This window comes from Thunnus thynnus, chromosome 13 (assembly GCF_963924715.1).
Source record: "Thunnus thynnus chromosome 13, fThuThy2.1, whole genome shotgun sequence".
NCBI lineage: Eukaryota > Metazoa > Chordata > Actinopteri > Scombriformes > Scombridae > Thunnus > Thunnus thynnus.
This window is the reverse complement of record NC_089529.1, coordinates 1975454-1989124: the sequence shown is the minus strand read 5'-3', so window position 1 is coordinate 1989124 and position 13671 is coordinate 1975454. Positions and strand designations below refer to the sequence as shown.

Genomic DNA, 13671 nt, shown 5'->3' with positions numbered 1-13671 from the left:
GAGTGCAAAAGTGAGTGAAAATGCACTGAAAGCATCATATCAGGTGGTGCTTAGAGTTGCACAATGCAAAAAAACCCCAAACAATCACAAAGCAACTCATTTTACCAGCAGTGGCGGCTGGTGACTCAAGAACTTGGGGAGGACAGTAGGAAAACCAACATGGAGTCTTACAACACACCACATCAAACTATATCATTGTCTCTACCTGATGAAATCAGAGGGGTGGGGGGCAATTTTATATGCCAATAAAAAACCCTGAGTGGTGAAAAGGCTGCTTCTTCAAGACATTTAGCATATACATATTGTTTCTACACAAAGAGGTGCTCGTTTTAGCCGTAGCGTGGTTCACAATGTGTCATTTTACCAACAAAGTTACATTCAAATTTATAGTATTGTTCTATTGTGACAACAGATTTATGTTCTCATCAAAAACAGACAATATATCACATGATTTACATTTATATGTGTTTCCTGTGTATTTTCTTAGTATACAGAAATATATAAAATACCACAACGCTTATAATGTGATACAGGTACAGATCAGTGATGAACACTATAAAGATTGAACACTAAAAACATTCACAGATCTAAAAGTGTGGGTTCACATCAGAAAATACGGTAAATTAAATTGACATAAGAGGTCCTGACCTGAGGAGGCCAGCCGGAGCCCGTCCTCCTCTGCCCCCCAACCACCACTTACACACACTGCCCTTTCTCCTCCTCCTGCCCTGCAGGTGTCCCTGTTGAAGCATTTTGATCAGAAATTCAATAATGGATTTTTTTTCCAAAGAAGACAGAAAAAATATTGTATAAATGATACTGAGATTTGATAATGGTTTATTTCAAACAGTTGCTCTTTCTTATATTTTATCATCTCCCTCTTGCCTCTCAAAAATAGAGGAGGAGCAACCTCCTCTGCCTCTATGGATGAGCCACCTCTGTTTACCAGCAGCTACGGACGTGTAAAACCATGATATGACGAATTGTGGAAATGGCCAATGATGTGAAAGAGCAGCTGATAGAGAAACTTAGATCAGTTCAAAGATTCTCAATTCAAATTGATGAGTCGACAGATATCACCAATGATGCGCAACTGTTGGCAATTGTGCGATATGAGGATTTTGCAAACCACCACCAGGGCAAATGACAGGTGCAGAGATCTTTAAAGCCCTTGATGAAGTGTGTGGCATTATGTAATGATGGAGCCTCAGCTATGAGTGGCAGCTAGACTAGATTGTTTGTGCATGCAAATAATAATTTGGAAACATTGCATGATTCATTGTGAGTCCCTGGCCTCCAAAGCACTAAGCGTTGAGCTCAGCAATGTGTTTGATGCTCTTGTAAAGACTGTAAACCTCATAAAGCAAAATGCATGAAATACACGTCTGTTTGCATCCCTTTCTGAAGGCTTAGGAAGTGAACACACCTCTCTCCTTAACCCCTCAGAGGTAAGATGGCGGTCCTGTGGTGCAGTGTTTGAACTGCTTGGTGCTATCCATGATACGAGCATTGAACTGGCTTCTAACTTCACTGGCAGACACTGGTTAAGTAAGCTGGCTGTTGTGTATTTTGGGCTAGCATGACTCCCCTAGTGAGGAGCACAATAGGGAATTGCTCTGTTCTGTTTGTTGTTAGCCATGCTGCTATGAATGTGCTGCAGTTGCATAATAAATGATTAACGTTCAGTTGGAGTCCAGATATACAGGTAACAGGAAACTGTTCAGGATATAACATTGGCCTATCTCACTGATGTTTTTGTAGAGCTTAACAAGTTGAATAGAACCACGCAAGGGAGAGATGCAAACGTCTTACAGCTGTTTGAAAAATTGGAGGCATTTGTTAAATAAATGAAAAGGTGGATAGAGCGAGTAGAGGGTTGTTACCTGGCTATGTTTCCATCAGTTGAAGAATATCCTGACAGCACTGACATTAAAGACATTATCTGTGGCCATTTGAGGAAGCTTGTGCTTCCATTCTGAAAGTACTGCTCTGACTCTGACGAGTGGCCTTGTGACAGCAAATGGATCCTGCTCCCATTCTGTGATGATGCAGCAGCAGGGTCAAGCAGTAGAGGATCAGCTCATTGTCCACATGCTCTGTCGAGAGGCACATGTATGATACACAACCCCTTGTGAAGTTCTGGATAAGTTCTCAGGCAGAATTTCCAGAGCTCACAGCAAAAACAGTAAAGTGCTTTTGCAACTACATATCTCTGTGTGAGTGTTTTTTCCACACAGGCATACCTGGAGAATAAGTGCAGGGCAAAGTTGGAGCCAGAGAATGATATGATCCACTACTATATTGCCAAGAATAGACAGACTGTGTGCAATTCACCACACCAAGAAATCACACTAACAGGTAAGAAAAAAACCTAATCTCAACCCATGTCCTCACACCCCACAACAGTGGTCCCCAGGTTGCTTCTTAGTCAGAATGGTGGTCTCTGGGTGACAATCAGTTGAAAAGCCCTGGTACTACATCATGAGTCTTAGGTTAACATCTTATGCATGGGGTTGTTTTTGCATTACTTTTGAACTTGGAAAAAAGGAACATGGCTACCTTAGTGACAATGGGGTGTGAGAAATGAACATGTGAGTTTTACAGGAGCAACCAGAGGGTGAATAACACAAAAGAATTATAATTTCACTAACCTACAGTGGCTCTGAAAGCTCAACACACGGAACCTTAAGAAAACACATGCAAAGAAACAAACACAAGTAAACAAAGAAAAAAATCTTCATCAATCTGATAACATGTGCATGTGAGGAAAACACAACCAAATATACAAACATGCTGCAAATACAGAATGTGTGTATTTGACTGTTTTTTCTTCTGTATTTGCTGTGTGTTTTGTGTATTTGGATGTGTTTGCTCTTCTTGGTTGTTTTCTGTTTGCAGGAAGTTTCCGTATTTGTGTTTGTTTTCTTACTTTGCTTTGCATATGTCTTCTTCATTGATAATTTACTTTTGTTTTGTCTTTTTATTGTGTTTTTTGAAGATGCAGTGCATTGAGCTTTCAGGGCTACCGTATCTTTTTTTTTAGTTTTCTTTCCACAGACAATAAAGGACAAACCTTTTGCTTTTTGGTTTTCAAAATTGTATGTTTTTACTATTCCTAGCTTAAATGTCTGATCCATTCATTGCACCTTCTCCCATAATTGGGCAAGGGAATAGAAATGTTTTGAAAAGGAGACATGTTTCATCCAGCAGCAAAACCAACATAGAGAAAATTATTATTCAGTAGGGTGTTTTCATATACTATCTTAAACATGTCTGGAATCTTTAATTACAAAATACATCATTGTTACTGCCTTCCAAAACAACACAAGTAATTTCTGACACCACTATCAGCAGTATGACATTGTTTGCCAGTGACATCCCAAACTGTTACAAGTGACTGTTACAAATGTAATTCATATGACCATTTCCTTAGCCGCCACCTCTATTGTTAAGGTTTAGGCACAAAAACTACAGGACCTGGTTAAGGTTAGGGAGAGGTTGTTTAAAAGAAAACAATATTGATTGTTGGTAGGAATCAAGATGTGAGACACGCTTCACCCATACAACAATGGGCCTCATGCAAGAACATTTTCTTATTAGTATTCTGGAGCTCTGACTTTTCTCTGAGGTTTGTTCATACAAGTGTTCCAAGTCAGATTCAACAAATTCAACAAATTCTCCTAACTGCCTGAACTTGTCATAGATTGCTTATTTCAGCCTGATGAATGTTCATTAGCGTAACCCACGCCCCTGAAACTGTCATATTAGGCTCTATGTTCCGCTCTGTTTGTGGGCGAGTTTCATTCACAAGAAGTTACCAAAGAGTAAAAACATTGCGCAGCTTCAAGTCCTGCTTTCAGAAATCAGAAGACAAACACAAATTTAGGAGTGTCAGTAGGAGACCCAATATGAAAATATGAATCCAGCTGCCAACCACGTATCATCACAACAGCTTTGCACTGTGACAGAAATAAAGAGATAATGCTTTGTTGTGAAGTTAGATGCTAAAAAACATCTCTCTAAAGCACAGCGCTCCATGATGGGATTTTGTGATTTAAACTCCAGATTAGGGCATTATAATTATAAATCAAACAAGTGTTTCTTCCCTGTGAAGAACGGCAGACTGTTCATGACTTGAACATCAGGTCTGGACCACTAAATTCTAAGTATGAGAAAATTGATGAATGCCACAAATGTTCTTAAATCACTCCTACGTGCATCTTACGAACAACTCTGTTCATCCGAATGGTTTTTGCATGAGGCTCATTGCCTTTGCTGCAGATAAAGAGTCTTACTAATTCAAATGGCCGTGAGAGGTCTGTGTCGGGTAAACATAAACAAACAAATGGTTGTTTTAGACATTTGAATAAATGACTAAAGTTGTGGTCAGATTAATTAATTTGTTCTCCAAATTAAACAACCAAATAAGTTGTTTGACCATGTGACTCCAGAAGGACACATTGGAGCATATCAACAGTAATCAGCAGGACATCATCATTTCCAAAACCCTTACAAGTCATTGTTCACTAGGTTTAGGCACAAAAACCACTTGGTTAGGTTTAAATGATCACTCTGTTAAGATTAGAGGAACATGGTGTGTGTGGGTTAAAGTTACTGCTTCCTTAAAGTTACGCCACCTTTGTCGCCATGGCAACAATAATAACCATGGGGTTAAGGTTAGGGGACGATTGTAGTTACATTTCTTTAAAAACTGTCCCGACTCATTTCCTGTGGCAAAGTCCACTTTTGGGTTAATGTCCTCATCCACCTCTTCTCTTCTGAAAGTGGAAAATTGTAAACTTTTATAAAGTCATCTAAACTGCACCACTGCTCCTGGTCATAATTACTAGAATCGCTAGATGGCATCTGTCACTCAATGTAAGTCGTTGATGAGCGACTGACATTACGACTGATTGTGTCAATCTTCTTGGGAGGACAGTCTCCTCCGTTAATGCAGTGGTGGTGCTAACACAAAGGGCTCTGGCAAAAATGCTGAACCTAGATTTACTTTTGCCACAGCGCAATGCATCATCATCCGGGAAGGTGCTGCATTCCTGTAAGATTACTTTATGACATGAATGCCATATTTCTATTTACCTTTCAACAAAATAGTTGTAAAACCCTGTCTCTTAATATCATAAATCTCTGTGCAGTGTTTTGGCTTTGGATATGTTACTCAAACTGGACTTCCTTCACCATATTTCTTTGTCTCACCTGTACTTGTGTCCACCAACACAGCTCCTTGCATTTAACGCATGGCTGGTTTCAGTCTGAACGACTACCGATTCTGTTGTTTTTCTTGTGAGGAGAGTGTCGACTCGTATTGTCTTTAAATGCCAGTGTTCAGGTAAGGTTTGTTCCACATACAAGTCCCGAAGTGGCTGCACCTCACAGAGTAACCATTGAGTCACAGACACTGCTAAACAATCCCATTAACCTCTGGCAGATACATTATGGTCACGCTTGAGGCAGTAAAATCCTTACTTAGTGCTCCTTTGATGATTACTTTTTGATTTCCACTTTTTACTGCCACAAATAATTTTACTCAAAACAAAATGCTGAACTTCATCTTAACACCAGCCACACTTGATCCCAGTTCATTCCACATCCGGAACATAGCTAACATAGTAGTCCATGAAAGGTAGCCCCTTTCCTCCATACACTGTAATACTACAAAGGAGGAAGATGGTTGTATGGACTGCACTCCACTGATAAAACTGGGGCATGGAGTAAATCCAGGGCATTTTGAGGGGGATTAAGAGGCTGGCATACCCACTGTTCAAACAAATTAGCTCTGAGCTGGTGCAAAACCCCCTTGTTGTAATGTTAACTTAGCAGTGCAGGACATTCAGTATTGAAAGTTACGAGTTTCCATAGATTCAGCAGGCTCAAAATATCATTTAAAGCCATCTCCCCTGGTGAAAGTAAACCCAGTAATGACTGAATGATTTAAACGTGATCAGAGATAATTGTTTTCATGACATTAGCTATGTTTTTGATAGAAATAGAGATAAATAAATGACAAGAGAGCAATTTATATATATATAAATGTCAATCGAGCCAAGGTTGTCACATGTTTCCTGAATGTATAGGGATTTCTATCCAAGAGTCAACAGGAATTTTTAAAGATTACAAAACGTAAATGCAAATAAACCCAACCTGAATGTACAGTACTGTATGGGTCCATTTTCTGGTTCTGCACCTGCCCTGTGTTTGTCAAATTAACATTAAAACTGAATCCATCAAGATGATGAATGCTTTTCTGTGTGCTTCCCTGCACAGAATGTCCTGCCTGTAAAATAAAACGGAGGCCAAGCCAATCTCTGCAAGATGAAATCCAGAGAGTAGCTGACAATCCTTTTATTAATTCAATGTGTAGTCATTAGCTACTTCTGTGCCAACATTTACATGCTCATTTCTGCTGAGTATTGTTGATTATTCTGTTTATTACATGATTCCCACCTGCACATTAAAATTCTATGAATCACACACTGAGTCATTGTTGTAATTAGGGTTGTGCATATTTCCATCATCAGTCTATACTGAACTCTCATACAAAAAAAGTATTCTTATAATATAAGAGATAGGATAAGATAAAGCTTTATTGATCCCACGAAGGGAACTTTAGGTGTTACAGCAGCAAGCCACAAGAATCGGACAAGAGCACAACATATGAATGTCTATACACACAATGTACACAAACAACAAGCAAATAGCAGCCAAAAGTGTAAGACCTGAGATGTAACTGCTTCAAAGTGACAAGTGCAAGAAACTGTATAGATGACAAATGCAAGGATATGTCAGCACAGACCCTGGGATTGGGTGGTTCATTGTGAGGAGATATGACACATATCAGTGGTAATACTAATTATACAACACTACTACTACTACTAATACTAATGATACTGCTGTGACCGCTGTGAGCAGTGATGACTGCTGTTGTAGAGTGTGATTGCTTCAGGGAGAAAAGATCTGCAGAACCGCTCCTTAGAGCAGCGTGGGTGGAGCAGTCTGTTGCTGAGGGAGCTGCCCAGGGCACACAGGTACTCATACAGGGGGTGGGAGGCGTTGTCCAAGATGGCCCAGAGTTTAGCCATCATCCTCATCCCACTCACTACCTCAAAGGTGTCCAGGGAGCACCCTAGGACAGATATTGGTGCTTAAAAACTGTTAGATAACTGCTTGGGTATTACAACGCTCTACAGCCTGGTCAGATATCATACCACCCATCAGCTGTTTGAAGAACATCCTACTCCAGTGTTCCACATACTGACATCACATCCATGCATTGGTAACATGACCAACCATGACTTTCCAGCTCTTAAGTCAGCTCCTTCACAAACAGCTTTCATTTGTATACTTGTCTGCTTTGGTCCCAGAGCTCTTACAAAAGAGTCTTAAGCATCTGTTATAAGCACTGGTCACATTCTCACATGAACCAGTCCTTCAGTTGATCTCTCACTGCAGGAAAATTTAGGAACTTTGATGAACAGTATCACACAGACTACTGGTCTAAACTTGGGTGAAGATGCATGTTCCTCCTTATGATAGTACAGAGCCAGGAAAAAGTCTTTCAACTGTGAAGAATTATGATGCTCAGATGTATGCAAGAAATCAAATCCATTGCATCCCAACTGGCCTTCTCCAGGAGATGAATTATGCTGGTCCTTGAAAAGAAAGAGCTCCCACCAAAAAAAAAAAAGAGGAGGATGCTGCCATATAATAACTCTCTCTCCCAAATGTTTCCTGTCCTCTTGGATGGTAGATTTGTCATGGCTCTCAATGGCCATGGAGGCTGTACACACTGGATTGTGGAAGAACATTAATTTGTTCAGGAGCCACCGTTTCAAAGTTTTTACTCGCTCCTCACAAGAAGACTCAGACCAATAAAAGATTTCATTTTGTTCGATCTCCTCCCTCTATTTGCCTTGGATGTCTGCAACTCTCGATCGCTCAAGTTGAAGCGCCTCCTCGGTGATCTTGCCGTTGATAAATAGCTTCCAAGCGCCTTTTGATGAGACGGTAAAATGCCCTGGTAGAGATACCGAAGGGCTCCTCAATATGTTATGGATGGCAACCTCCCCTGCTATCACTTGCTTCAATTACTGGAGCTGCAGGAAAGAGTCAATAAAATGCTCACTTTCCTGAATCTTGTAGAAATTATGAATGTGTCCTTCAAGTTCAGGTACCCTGTTCAGAAGACCAGCGCTTTTACTGCATTTTTATACAGACACCATTGATCTGATTGCTTGTGTTTGGTTCAGTCTGTAGAAGGAGGGTTATAAGAGTCAACAGCAGAGATTTTCCAAATACCTTGTGGCTACAATGAACAGAAGACCAACTGCCCAAACATTTACCTTTAATAAGTCACAGAAAGCTGTAAGTTCAAAATCAAACAAAGAGATCCACTTACAAAACTGAAAGTAGTCTGAGTCTTTCTTCAGTCTCCTCTGTGCTGGTAAAATACCTACTGCTGCACTCTGCATGAATGTAGGATACTAATCAAGTTTTAAAATGTCAGGCCTAATGCGAAGGAGCTTAGAGATTGATATGCAGAACTTTGATGGTTTATCGCCTGCAAACTTCCCCACGGAATTCAGTGACAAAATTAGTATGTAGAGAAGCTTCAGCACCTAAAGTGGATGCAATAACCTGCAATTCAGTAAATACACATTAATAAATTATTAAAAATGCATACACAACTACTCCAGTGTAGCAAATAATCTTGAAAGCAGTAGAATTTTTTTTTTTTCATTAATACCAATTTTTCATTAATTTTAAACCGGTTCTCATACTCTGATTTGCTCTGTGCCTGCCACTTTTACTTTTGTAATCTGCGGTGTTAATTTGAATAACAGTGGGTATCACTGTCAGCCCTGAAACCTCCGAGCGGTTTTGTAATTTACATGCATAACTGTTCCCTACTTGTTCAACGGAAGGCAGCGGGGTTTCTGAAAAATCTGTCAGTTATCAAGTCTTTAGTGTTGACACCACACCCATCAAGTTAAAAAATAGAATTATTTCTTTTTTTTGTTTTATATCTTATCTTACTGTTAAAATGACTCTGCTTTATCTATTCTGTGAGATCCTGCATTTGTTTTTATTTTAGCAATATTCATTTTTATTTGCTTTGCACTCTAATTCTTAGAGATCTGTCAATCTCAGTGTGTCCAGTGCTACAATATCTTTTTTTCTTGAATGTAGTTATTATTGCCCCTTGTATTTATTTCTAAACAGGGACGTGTCTAGCATTATAGAAAAATGAGCACTCAACCCTTTGACAGGAGCCTCCACCCCAACCAGTTAACAAATAACAAACACAATGCTTCAATATGCTGTCCTCGACAACAAAAACTGGAAAAAAAAATCATAATTAATCAATGTCACTTGTAAAGTGTAACCTCAGTAATTAGTCATTAGTCATACAATTCAAATTAATTTGCAGCAGAACAGTGTGTTGGGCAAAAAGCATGATGGAATAGAATTATTTATTTCCACTCCAAAAATCCATCCATAAACACACAATATTCAAAGCTACATCTTGAAACAAAATACACATTAAATGTCTCATTTACATTCTGACAGTGTAAACTTAATGAGAAACATGCTAGTGAGAGGAAACCCCTAATTTATACACAGGGATTAGTTTTGCTTAATGAACACCTACTCAGCCACACAACACGGTGTATTAACAACACACAGACAGTGCTTTTTTTTGTTTAGTCCTTGCATGAAAGAGACAGTAACCCACAAAAGATGATGCTGGTAAAAAAAAAAGAAGTAAACTCTAAAGCCTGTATGAATAATACTGCAGCTTCCAGTCTTAAGTCTTCACTCTTCCTCTCTCCTTGCCTGGTCAGGACTTTTTCTCTGGTCTGACCAGGCGTAGAGAGGAGAGGAGAAGAGTCAGTGTATCACCACTGCCATACACTGACAATGCCTTCTGGTTTTGTCCTTGAACAAGGTAAAACCTCTAGTTTTAGAATGAATGAATTTCTATTATTTACCTTTGTAAAATTTATCAAAACAAACAAATGAAATAGAATTTAGTCTCCTTGAAATTTCACTTTTCTTTCCTTTCAATAACTTGTGGGTTACAGCAATAATTCTCTTCAACTGGAAACAGTACAAACAAAATGAAATTCAGATTACGTCACATTTAAATTCACAATAAAAGTCAGTGGGCCCACACTCATCAAGCACACACACACACACACACTCTCTCTCTCTCTCTCTCTCTCTCTCTCTCTCACACACACGGACTTTCAGCTACTTAAATGTCCTGACAGGTCTGATGAGCTCTGGATTCATCCATAAGGTCTGCTTTATTACAATTATATTATGACAATTCCACCATATAAACCTGAATCTATGTGTAACAGCTGACCTGTGTAGATGTGTAGCAGAACACAGAACATTAATTACCATCAGATCCTGACCGATCTGGTGTTAATGAAGTTACTGCTGCTGTGCCGTGCGCGTAAATGTGCACAGCCTCTTCATCAGTATGGAGACGCACTCATCGTTTCAGCTGCTGTGTGATGTTTTAGCCAGCTGTGACACACAGCCAGCTGTGGGCAACAAACAGAACATCAGTACTGATGTTTCTGCGAAATTTCAGATACATTTAGTGACACCTGAACGACATTATTGTAAGATTCAGACATTAATCTCACATTAATAGCTGCATTTTGACATTTGACATTTCAGTAGATTATGTTACAGATGTCAAATACTAGAGAAGTAAAAGAAGCAAAATACATGAAAGTTGGTTTGTGATTGTGGAGAGCTCTGTGTGTGTGCATCTCTGCTAATTAAAGACATGCAATTTGAGGCTTTTGTGTTCTCTGCAGTTTTCATTATGGACCAATCTGCGCTGAAATTTGGAGAAAAGCCAGCAACACTGGAAACCACTCCGCTCTCTCAATCAGACACAAAACAAAGGCAAATTGCACTCAGCTGTAAAACTTTATGGGCGTGTTTGCACCGGCATATCATTAGCACAAAATCTTTTGTGAATAGGTCCTTGAGATTGGGCAGATTGTTCTTGCAAATGATGGCCAATTCATGGTGCCATCATCAGCTGCAATCCATTCTTAGTGAATTTGCCCCTCAGTTGACTAATGAGCTAATATACACACATTGGCTAATGAGCCAATATATAGATATGAACAACTGAACAACACACTTTGAGTAGAAATGTCTTCATCTGTTCGTCTGTACAATCAGTATCCTGGCGAAAACTGTCGAGAAGATAATCTAAGACACCAACTACATACTTGTTTGTACAAACAAGTCGCATGTGCGTCCATTATAATCAACTGAAGCTGCTACACTGACGAAGGCACGCTGCTCATCTGTATTTTTACACGGCTGGTCAATTTTTTTTTTCTCTACGTGCAGCTACGCAGCCCTCCAACAGGCAAAAACTACATAGAACTGCATGAAAAACAAGTACAATCCATTTAAAAATGATTAAATTAAATACCTCATTGTACCAGAGGCAATGAAACACAGTAGTACAACCTTGTGTTTTTTTTACATTGCACATTAAAATAAATCAATCAAATCAATGTGTATCCATGATCTTGTAGTTAAAATGATCTAGTTAATGAATTCAGTGCCAATTAATGTAGCCTTTGCTTCCAAATCCTGCATAACTAACTGCATTACCACTTGGCAAAACTCAACATGCATGCAAAACTATAGTGAAAGGTGTAATGTCGCTGGTATGATGTCAATATGACTATCAACAGATTTTCACTGTCTATTTTTGCTGAGAACCACACGCATCACATGGAAAAAATAGAGACTGAATCTCGCTGGTTATGATTATATCGATGTGTCAATATATTATAATGGACATGCTTCACAATCCAGTTTCTTTCATATTTTCATACACTGACGTTTCTCACATTATGTATAAAATGTAAAATGAAGTTGTGGGCTGCATGTTTGTGTATGAGAGAGATGTAAAAATTGTTTATTCTTTGAGTATTAGAGGGAGATGATCAGGTAGGTGCTTGTCTCTGTTGGTTCCTATGTCTGCATATAGTTGTATCCAAGTTTGCTGTCATTATGGAAGCTACAAGATTACTTTACTCACAAATGATAGGAAAGTCTACCACATATATTACTAACCCTAGAACATTATAGATCTGTTTTCTTAAACTACCACTCTACAGCTGTAGAGTTTGGATTTTTGCAGTGTGGTGTTGTCTCACAATCAAACATATGAGGCTGAAGTGATGGTTGTTAAAGCCATCCTGAGATTCATTTGAGTTCAATTCAATTCAATTTTATTTATATAGCGCCAAATCACAACAAAAGTCATCTCAGGGCACTTTTCACATAGAGCAGGTCTAGACCATACTCTTTAACTTACAGAGACACAACAATTCTCCCATGAGCAAGCACTTGGCAACAAAAAACTCCACTTTAATAGGTAGAAACCTCAAGAAGAGCCCGGCTCTCAGTGGGCGGCCATTTGCTTTGACCGGTTGGGTTGAAAGAGAAAGAGAAGAGAGGGGGGACAGAGAAATAGAACAACAACAACATACATGACTAGCAACAACAAACAGCAGTAGCAGCAGGAGAAGGACATCCCCACGGCCACGGGCCAGAGCCTGTTCACTAGGGTTTCCTGCAGATGAGAAAGCACAAAGAACTCTGGGGAAGAAGTCAAGTTAGTAACATGCAGTAATGGTATATGAATACAGATGGAGAGGAGGAGGAGGAGAGAGGAGCTCAGTGCATCAAGGGAAGTCCCCTGGCAGTCTAGGCCTATAGCAGCATAACTAAGGGCTGGTCGAAGGTGAACTTGGTCAGCCCCAACTATAAGCTTAATCAAAAAGGAAAGTTGTACGCCTACTCTTAAACATAGAGAGAGATTCCACAATATATTCACCAAGATCAAACTCATCTTCCAAAGTGATAACATCCAAACAGCACACAGAAGTCTGGCATTCTCTTCTGTGTAACCACTGCATTATGGTTGTGGCTGAGGCACTTTACCCATAACTGCTGAAATAAAACAGGTTAAGGATGACAGTTACTGTAGAAAATAACCAACAAACACACAGGCTGGTATGTTGTCTTACCTTTAATGATCATGTTTAATGTGAAGTTCCTCTTCCTTAGAAAACAAATGGCCAAACAACCATGCACAAAAATGTTGCTAAATACCTCAATATCTGAGTGAAATGCAATGGCACAAACAGCGTGAGGGAGCTACGCCAGAGTGTCAAGAAAGGTGACTCAGACTCAGAGACTTGTTGAATGACTAAAAAAAAGTCATTTATTCACACAGTTACCTGTGTAACCAAAAAACAAGTGTCTCAAAAAATGAAAAGAAAAAACAAACACAAAAAAACAAACGAATGACTTGACAGGCTTAATCAGGAGCCAGTACTCCAAACCAAGATCAACATACCCAGGATATGTTTTGCAAATGTATCAAATGTTGCATTTATAATCATGGAGGCCAATTAACAGAGTGGATTATTTTTCTAAAAAAGACAATCTTTCGTTTTTATTTCCAGTTATCATCACACAGTTGTCTCATGTTATTGTGAGCTGCAGTGATGGAATGGAGTGTAAAATCATCCACACTGTCAGCTGTCACTCTTGTGAGAAAATCAACTTAAACAAATAAAGTGCAGCTAAAATCAT

General features: G+C 39.2%; 1 protein-coding gene across 1 annotated transcript in view; it reads right to left on the bottom strand.

Moving 5' to 3' along the window:
* The window catches only part of hyou1 (hypoxia up-regulated 1), a 298959-nt gene that overhangs the window by 126576 nt on the left and 158712 nt on the right, over positions 1-13671 (bottom strand). The gene's annotated exons all lie outside the window — the stretch shown is intronic.